The sequence below is a fragment of the Nerophis lumbriciformis genome, linkage group LG01 (genome assembly GCF_033978685.3).
Source record: "Nerophis lumbriciformis linkage group LG01, RoL_Nlum_v2.1, whole genome shotgun sequence".
Lineage (NCBI taxonomy): Eukaryota > Metazoa > Chordata > Actinopteri > Syngnathiformes > Syngnathidae > Nerophis > Nerophis lumbriciformis.
Window position 1 is genome coordinate 29,889,856 of NC_084548.2, and position 10,145 is coordinate 29,900,000.

At 44.4% G+C, this 10,145-nt stretch overlaps 1 protein-coding gene across 1 annotated transcript in view; it reads left to right on the forward strand.

Moving 5' to 3' along the window:
* Positions 1-10,145, forward strand: part of LOC133618558 (acid-sensing ion channel 1-like) — a 156,990-nt gene that overhangs the window by 632 nt on the left and 146,213 nt on the right. The gene's annotated exons all lie outside the window — the stretch shown is intronic.

Sequence of the window (10,145 nt, forward strand, 5' to 3'; positions counted from 1 at the left end):
ACCAGTCAATAACATCAACAAAACTCACCTTTCATGCACAACGTTAAAAGTTTGGTGGACAAAATGAGACAGAAAAAGAAGTGGCATAAAACACGTCCTAGAAAGTCGGAGAAAGTTATACATGTAAACCAGGGGTGCTCACACTTTTTCTGCAGGCGAGCTACTTTTCAATTGATCAAGTCGTGGGGATCTACCTCATTCATATATATAATTTATATTTACTTATTTATGAAATATATGTTTTTGTTAATATGTTAAAGGTGTTTAATGATAATGCAAGCATGTTTAACACATATAGTTAATATTGTTAATAAATTAAAGGTGTTTAATGATAATAGAAGTATGTTTAATACATATAGTTAATATTGTTAACAAGTTAAAGGTGTTTAAAGATAATACAAGCATGTTTAATACATATAGTTAATATTATTAATAAGTTAAAGGTGTTTAATGATAATACAGGCATGTTTAACACATATAGATTCCTTTCTTTCATGAAGACAAGAATATAAGTTGGTGTATTACCTGATTCTGATGACTTGCATTGATTGGAATCAGACAGTGGTGCTAAAAACGTCCGCATTTTCGAATGGAGGAGAAAAAAGTCCTCCTTTCTGTCCAATACCACATGAAAGTGGTTGGTTTTTGGCATCTTATTTATCCAGCTTCCGTACTCCTTTGTATACACTTTACAAGAAATACATTGTCGGCAAACTCCGTAGCTTGCTAGCTTGTGCACGCCAGCTTTCTGAGACTCTTGTTTTGTTAGCGCAACTGTGCAACTGTGCAGTCGGTCTTTGGAGTTTTGACGACAGGTACGGCGCCAGAGTCTGTTGAAATAAAGTGTTTCTCGCCTTCCAGTCGGTAATTTTAATGAGCTGGCAGCAGCCAGCGTCATCTCAGAAGACCCTCGGGTGCCGTGAATGTCAATCAAGTGACGAAAGTGACGTCATAGTGAAGATTTATGATCGCTCATTTTTAGGACTATTTTTTTAATGCCTGGCTGGTGATCGACTGACACACCCTCCGAGATCGACCGGTAGCTTGCGATCGACGTAATGAGCACCCCTGATGTAAACAAACTACGGTGAGTTCAAGGACCGCCAAAATTAGTAGGACAAAACGGCGCTCGCCAAATACTCGAATCAGTGAAGCATGTTTAATATAAACAGTGTTCTTTGTAACAATTAGGGAGGCTTGTGTCATGTTTGTCCTCCTACAGAAACCATATTAAAACAAAAAAGAAATGTTTTTCCCCTCATCTTTTTCCATTTTTCATACATTTTTTAAAAAGCTCCAGAGAGCCATAGGGCGGCGCTAAACGGCTCTAGAGCCGCGGGTTGCCGACCCCTGTCCCAGGCTGACCATACGTTCTCTTTTCCCCGGACATGTCCTCTTTTGCGGGGCTGTCCGGGCGGAGTTTCTTAAATGCCTCAAATGTCCGGCATTTTGAGTTAGGGTTGCGTGTATTTTCAATATATGTTCAGGATTAAGAAGGGGTTGAAAACAAAACAAATTGTGAAGGTGTGCGCACGCAGCAGCATTCGTGAGGGAGGGGCAGAGACAGAGAGCGCAAGAGAGTTATGATAAACGCGCATGCGTCGCCAGGCTCTACTTTTTATCGATCAGATTAAATTTTTTATAGCAGGGGTGTCAAAAGTGTGCCCCGGAGGCCATTTGCGGCCCACAGCTAATGTTTTAAAGGCCAACGGCACATTCTAAAAATACTATTAAAATAAACAAAAACATAACAAAAGTGAAATAAAAAAGCTTAAAGGTGAAATCTAATTTAGAAGAAGTTGCAATGTTGACTAATTAAAGCAAAGCTGTTTTTTTTTCTTCTTTCAAACTGTCATTGCTCAAAACATAATATTGAATCAAAATCAATGTTTTTATTAGGGATGTCCGATAATGGCTTTTTGCCGATATCCGATATTCCGATATTGTCCAACTCTTTAATTACCGATACCGATATCAACCGATACCGATATATACAGTCGTGGAATTAACACATTATTATGCCTAATTTGGACAACCAGGTATGGTGAAGATAAGGTACTTTTTATTTTTTATTTTATAAAATAAGATAAATAAATCAAAAACATTTTCTTGAATAAAAAAGAAAGTAAAACAATATAAAAACAGTTACATAGAAACTAGTAATTAATGAAAATTATTAAAATTAACTGTTAAAGGTTAGTACTATTAGTGGACCAGCAGCACGCACAATCATGTGTGCTTACGGACTGTATCCTTTGCAGACTGTATTGATATATATTTGATATATATTGATATGTAATGTAGGAAACAGAATATTAATAACAGAAAGAAACAACCCTTTTGTGTGAATGAGTGTAAATGGGGGAGGGAGGTTTTTTGGGTTGGTGCACTAATTGTAAGTGTATCTTGTGTTTTTTATGTTGATTTAAAAAAAAACGATACTGATAATTTCCGATATTACATTTTAACGCATTTATCGACATCTCTAGTTTTTATGAATTATTGACCTATCCAAGGTTCCGATTACGTCACATCAAATATTCCACTTTGAAAAATATTTTTGGTGGAAGATTTCGCATATTTTGTGTGTTTGCCATTTAAAACATAGTTTTGTTTGACGAAAAAGGGCGGAAAACAAACAAACAAAAAAACAACATAAAAAAACTAAAACATTTTGAAATGAGGGATAGATCTGAAGTTGATGTAGACTCCAGAGATTTAAGCGTTAAATATAAAATGTATGTATGCCCTGGCACACCATTATCATCATTTCATGACCAAGCAAAACACTTTTTACACTTTTATACTGAAATAAATACACCGACAACTTATTAAATAAAAACATGCAAAAAACTACCAGCAGTGGTAAAGTTTAGATCCATGAAGGAAAGAAGAAAGTGAATGAATGTTTATAACTGAATACATTTACATATATATACAAATTTGTTTTCTTTTTTTTATTATTATTTTTAATGAATTAAGTAACGTTTATGACAACCTTTTTCCAAAACACAATATAGAATGTGAGATATAACAGGATAATGCATACGTTTATAATTTTTTTTCAAAAGGCTTACAAAAAACTGGGACCCCAAAAATTTACTGTGGGACCCCATTTTGAAAATTCCTAGCGCTAACACTGCTGTCAACAGATAAATATATTATTTATAAAGCAAGTTCGAGTATCTTTGGCAAATTTTCACCTAGTCCTTGGCGTGCTCTTTTTGGGATTTCAGAATCTGGTCAGCCTAATATATCCCATCAGTCAGCATCCCACTGAGAGCCGACATTGTACAGTTAGTGATTGTTCTATTCTGTTTGTAGTTTGTATATCTTGTTTAGCACTTAGCAACACAGCTACGTGACACTCTGTGTTTCACTAGAGCTGCATCTGTTTATCACTTAGCTTCTAAAACTTGTAGCTCATCCTTCATATATTCGGGCTCATGTATAAAAGGTTCTGGATCATCGTTTGTCCCAAGGTAGTCGTTATTGGCTCTCATGAAGTCTGCCATGGTCAGTAATAGTTGTTGGTGAAGGAAATAGCAAACTATGTGCTCTGTCTTTAAAATGACCAAAATATGTAAATATGACATGTTATGATTAATGTGCCGGTTACTACATTACATACTTACAGCGTGTATATACAACGTTGATAGAGGTTTCTAGAGGGCTTCATAGGCTAAATAGATCCTCATTCCCTCTTGTTAGCCACCTATTGTTACATTTATTTATGATGTAGTATGCATGAAAAAACATATGTGCTTTTGTCTTACATAGGGATTGTAAATAACAGAGAAATAAAAAAAACAACTAAAATTACCTTTCATGCTTTTTTTCTTGATAATTTATTAGCACTTGTTGTCTATCTGTGTGGACTTTGCTTGTTCTCCCCTTGACTGCGTGGGTTCCCTCCGGTTACTCCGGCTTCCTCCCACCTCCAAAGACATGCACCTGGGGATAGGTTGATTGGCAACAATAAATTGGCCCTAGTGTGTGAATGTGAGTGTGAATGTTGTCTGTCTATCTGTGTTGGCCCTGTGATGAGGTGGCGACTTGTCCAGGGTGTACCCCGCCTTCCGCCCGATTGTAGCTGAGATAGGCTCCAGCGCCCCTGCGACCCCGAAGGGAATAAGCGGTAGAAAATGGATGGGATGGATATATATATATATATATACATATTTTAATACCATGACTGGACAATTAGTTTGCTGTACCTAAATGTTTTTAAACGGTATGCTTTTTAAACAGCTCAAGAAAAAAAGGACATTAACACGCTTTAAACAAGGATTTCTGTTTAAAATATATATACATATATACATATATATATATATATATATACATATATATATATATATATATATATATATATATATATATATATATATATATATATATATATATATATATACCCCGAGGATCGGACCGCCAAGTGTATAATCAGTGTCAGAGCTTGGTACGCATTGCTGGCAGTAAGTCGGACCCGTTTCCAGTGAGGGTTGGTCTCCGCCAGGGCTGCCCTTTGTCACCGATTCTGTTCATAACCTTTATGGACAGAATTTCTAGGCGCAGTCAGGGCGTTGAGGGTATCTGGTTTGGTAGCTGCAGGATTTGGTCTCTGCTTTTTGCAGATGATGTGGTCCTAATTGTTACGATCCGCTGCCCGGATCATAGTTTGTTTATGTTTTAGTCACGTGTTTTCAGCACCTTGATTTTGTTTGTTTTCAGTTGCCATGTCAACCGATTACATGCACCTGCCTCTGGTTAGTGTTCGGGACGCGCACCTGTTGCCCGGGCACTAATCAGAGGGCTATTTAGTCTTTGCCCTGGCCTCACTCGGTCTGGCTTCCTAGTTTGTTCCCATACAACTAATAACGACTACTTAGATTTCATGCTATGCTATTTTTTCCTGCTAGCTCCCACGCTAGTCCTTTTGTTTTGCCTTTTGTGCTACGTGCATGTCTTTTTGTTATTCACCATATGATTTATATTTAAAATAAATCATTTTCCTACCTGCAAGCTGTGTCCGAAGCCGTCTGCATCCTTGGGAGAACCACATCCGCATCACTATGCGACCCAGTCGTTTCAGTAGGAAGCCAGCAAATAACAATTCTCCCGCGGCCGCCATTGAGGAGTTTGACGAAGGTACGTGGGAGGTGTTGCGAGCAATGGAAGCGGAAACTCTTCGCTATTCCCCCTCGGAGCGCCAGGACCTGATATGGGGTCCCAACGGAAAGCTGGTCCCAATCCACTCCGTTTGGCCCGAGGACATCGCCACACCCCCGCAGTACGGGACGCGTCAGCGAAGACGGAAGCCGGCCAGAAGGTCTTCCCCTCGCTGTCAAGACGCGCCACTCCTGCAAACTCCTCCCCCGGACCGAAGCAAGCTACATGCAGCTCAAGCTCCCCCTCCTCAGATGTTTGGCAACCCCATCGACCACTTCGCCAAACAATTCTCCGATTGGGCTGTCAGTCACATGGACAGCATCAACAATGACGTCATTTCATTGGCGCCCCCCAAAGAGGTAACTCCGCCCACTCCCGATGACGTCATTGAGCAAGAATTTTTTTTTCCATCTTCTGCTTCATTCAGTCAGCCACCTCCAAATGATTTTTATTCCAAGATAAAACATTATCAGGACATTTTTATTAAGTGTAAGTCTAGTCAGTCACATTCTGATTTTCAGACTCCACCTCCAGTGAATTTGGTTCCGCCCCCAGTGACTATTGCTCCGCCCACTGCACATATTTTTCCCCCCTGTGCTCCCACCCAATCTCAAGTGAGGAGTGATAATAGTCAATTTGGACAATTTAAAGAGGAGTATACCCCCCTCCATACCTCCCCCCACCCACCCTTGAAGACGGTTCCAAACCGCAAAGAGCGCGTCTGGTATCCGCGTCTTGAGGGGGGGGCTAGTACTGGGAACTGTGCTAGTGCGGTGGCACAACTTCGGCGTGCTAAGCCGCAACCTCCTGCACGGCCACCGCCACCAGTCTTTCGGCGTGCTAAGCCGCAACCTCCTGCACGGCCACCGCCACCAGTCCTTTGGCCTGCTAAGCCACAACCGCCAGCTAGGCCACCTCCAGCTGCACCTCGGCTAGCACCTGTTCCTGCACCTCGGCTGACACACCAAGCTTCGTCTCCTGTACCTCCACCACGCCAAGCTCCACCATGCCAAGTTCCTCGGCTGGTTCCCACACCAGCGCCGGCTCCAAGGCTGGTTCCCACACCAGCGCCGGCTCCAAGGCTGGTTCCCACACCAGCGCCGGCTCCAAGGCTGGTTCCCACACCAGCGCCGGCTCAAAGGCTGGTTCCCACACCAGCGCCGGCTCCAAGGCTGGTTCCCACACCAGCGCCGGCTCCAAGGCTGGTTCCCACACCAGCGCCGGCTCCACGGCTGGTTCCCACACCAGCGCCGGCTCCACGGCTGGTTCCCACACCAGCGCCGGCTCCACGGCTGGTACCCACACCAGCGCCGGCTCCACGGCTGGTACCCACACCAGCGCCGGCTCCACGGCTGGTACCCACACCAGCGCCGGCTCCACGGCTGGTACCCACACCAGCGCCGGCTCCACGGCTGGTACCAGAACCTGCACCTGCTCCACGGCTGGTACCAGAACCTGCACCTGCCTCCACGGCGACGACGTCTCCTCCTGCCTCCACGGCGACGACGTCTCCTCCTGCCTCCACGGCGACGACGTCTCCTCCTGCCTCCACGGCGACGTCGGCTCCTCCTGCCTCCACGGCGACGTCTGCTCTCTCCTCGTCTTCGTCTCAGCGACCTCGAGTGGTCTGGCTGCGCAAGCGGCGCTCTCGGAGGTTTGTTTATGGACGCCAGTGGCGCAAACAGCAGCGACACCCGAGACGTAGTCGTAGAACTCTCCGGCTGCTGAACTTCTGGCGCCACTCACGCCCACCTTCTCGGCAGCCACGAATGTGGCCTTTCCGTGGTCGCCCGCCTCGCCTGCGGCAGCGGCTTTCCACTCGCCGCCGCCACCTGACTCTTCCCCGGTGGATTCGGGGACACGTGGCCTGGCGACCCACCACCAAATCCTCCCTCCACCCTCCCTTGACTCTCGAACTATTTCTTGTTTTTTGGGTTCTAGTTTTATTTAGTGTCAAGGGACATCTGGAATCTGTCCTTTAAGGGGGGGGGTACTGTTACGATCCGCTGCCCGGATCATAGTTTGTTTATGTTTTAGTCACGTGTTTTCAGCACCTTGATTTTGTTTGTTTTCAGTTGCCATGTCAACCGATTACATGCACCTGCCTCTGGTTAGTGTTCGGGACGCGCACCTGTTGCCCGGGCACTAATCAGAGGGCTATTTAGTCTTTGCCCTCGCCTCACTCGGTCTGGCTTCCTAGTTTGTTCCCATACAACTAATAACGACTACTTAGATTTCATGCTATGCTATTTTTTCCTGCTAGCTCCCACGCTAGTCCTTTTGTTTTGCCTTTTGTGCTACGTGCATGTCTTTTTGTTATTCACCATATGATTTATATTTAAAATAAATCATTTTCCTACCTGCAAGCTGTGTCCGAAGCCGTCTGCATCCTTGGGAGAACCACATCCGCATCACTATGCGACCCAGTCGTTTCACTAATGGCTTCATCTGACCAAGATCTTCAGCCGAGTGGGAAGCGACTGGGATGAGAATCAGCACCTCCAAGTCCGAGTCCATGGTTCTCGCCCGGAAAAGGGTGGAGTGCCATCTCCGGGTTGGGGAGGAGATCTTGCCCCAAGTGGAGGAGTTCAAGTACCTCGGAGTCTTGTTCACGAGTGAGGGAAGAGTGGATCGTGAGACTGACAGGCGGATCGGTGCGGCGTCTTCAGTAATGCGGACGCTGTATCGATCCGTTGTGGTGAAGAAGGAGCTGAGCCGGAAGGCAAAGCTCTCGATTTACCGGTCGATGTACGTTCCCATCCTCACCTATGGTCATGAGCTTTGGGTCATGACCGAAAGGACAAGATCACGGGTACAAGCGGCCGAAATGAGTTTCCTCCGCCGGGTGGCGGGGCTCTCCCTTAGAGATAGGGTGAGAAGCTCTGCCATCCGGGGGGAGCTCAAAGTAAAGCCGCTGCTCCTCCACATCGAGAGGAGCCAGATGAGGTGGTTCGGGCATCTGGTCAGGATGCCACCAAAACGCCTCCCTAGGGAGGTGTTTAGGGCACGTCCGACCGGTAGGAGGCCACGGGGAAGACCCAGGACACGTTGGGAAGACTATATATCCTGGCTGGCCTGGGAACGCCTCGGGATCCCCCGGGAGGAGCTGGACGAAGTGGCTGGGGAGAGGGAAGTCTGGGCTTCCCTGCTTAGGCTGCTGCCCCCGCAACCCGACCTTGGATAAGCGGAAGAAGATGGATGGATGGATGGATGGATGGATATATACCCCGAAAGGGACAAGCGGTAGAAAATGGATGGATTGATGGAGTTGTTATTTGTATGGACCCTTTAAAGTTTGATAGTTGTCAATAAACAGTTGTATGTTTGGGTTATGTTTAGTATTCTTCTTTAGTATTATTCTTATGTTTGAGTCTAGTTGTCTTCCCCGTGTGCTTGTTAGTGTTATTGGTTGCACCTGTGTCTTGCCCTGCTTTCCTCCAATCCACTCTCTCCATCCTTTTGGGTTTAGTCCAGATGTATTCAGTTGTCTAATTAGTTCTGTTTGCTGTCTTGTCTTTGTCCAATCGTTATGCGTCTTTTCTTCGTTGTTGGAATAAACCTCATGAACAGCACAACCGTTTTCCTTCACCTTGCTTCTAAGTTAAAAGTTAAAGTTAAAGTACCAATGACTGTCACACACACACTAGGTGTGGCGAAATTATTCTCTGCATTTGACCCATCACCCTTGATCACCCCCTGGGAGGTGAGGGGAGCAGTGGGCAGCAGCGGTGGCCGCGCCCGGGAATCATTTTTGGTGATTTAACCCCCAATTCCATCCCTTGATGCTGAGTGCCAAGCAGGGAGGTAATGGGTCCCATTTTTATAGTCTTTGGTATGACTCGGCCGGGATTTGAACTCACAACCTACCGATCTCAGGGCGGACACTCTAACCACTAGGCCAACAAGCCTCCACATCCACAAACGTGACATTTCACTCACCGGTACTCATGACACTGCCTCTTGATTTTAAAGCTCAACAACACAATCTTAATGCTAATGATTGGCTCCTATCTCATTTTCCAAGTAATGTTTTTGAAGTAGATTGATACATTTTTACTGCACAGACTTAGTTACAAAAATGTGTCCATATTTGTATGTTACATACATTAATGTATGCATATACATATCAAGATATGTATATACATCAGATATGTGGATGGACCCATCTATCCATTTTCTACCGTTTGTCCCTTTCGGAGTCGCGGAGACACCTTTTCTGTGTAAACCATGTGGACATAATTCCCAGTGTTATGTGATTCCTTGCGGGTCATCCAATTAAAAAGATATGTCTTTCCCAAAATGTCTGCCTTGCTGACAAGTGTTTAATAATCAATAGTAATGTTTTAAGGTATTGAAAACAATGTCCACTGTGGTGGACATGGGCGCTACGAATACAGCTTTAAGGTTCCATTTGATTTGGATATAAAAATTGTCAAAATGCCAAAAGCAGTGAAGTTCATGTTCATGCAGTGCATCTCCAATGTTCCTAGAAAAATTTAAAAATGGAGTATGAAAAATATAGGATTAGGATTTAATTTATTGCCATTACACATGCATAAAAGAATACAGGTTAACGAAACAGGCTTGTAGAGATGAAATAGCCTCTGTATATACACTATATATATATATATATATATATATATATATATATATATATATATATATATATATATATATATCCCTGTGACTGCGTGGGTTCCCTCCTGGTACTCCGGCTTCCTCCCACGCCCAAAAACATGCACCTGCAACATGCATTTTCTACCGCTTGTCCCTATTTCAGCTGCATTCGGGCGGACGGCGGGGTACACCCTGGACAAGTCGCCACCTCATCGTAGGGCCAACACAGATAGACAGACAACATTCACACTCACATTCATACACGAGGGCCAATTTAGTGTTGCCAATCAACCTATCCCCAGGTGCATGTTTTTGGGCGTGGGAGGAAGCTGGAGTACCAGGAAAATGCATGGATATATATA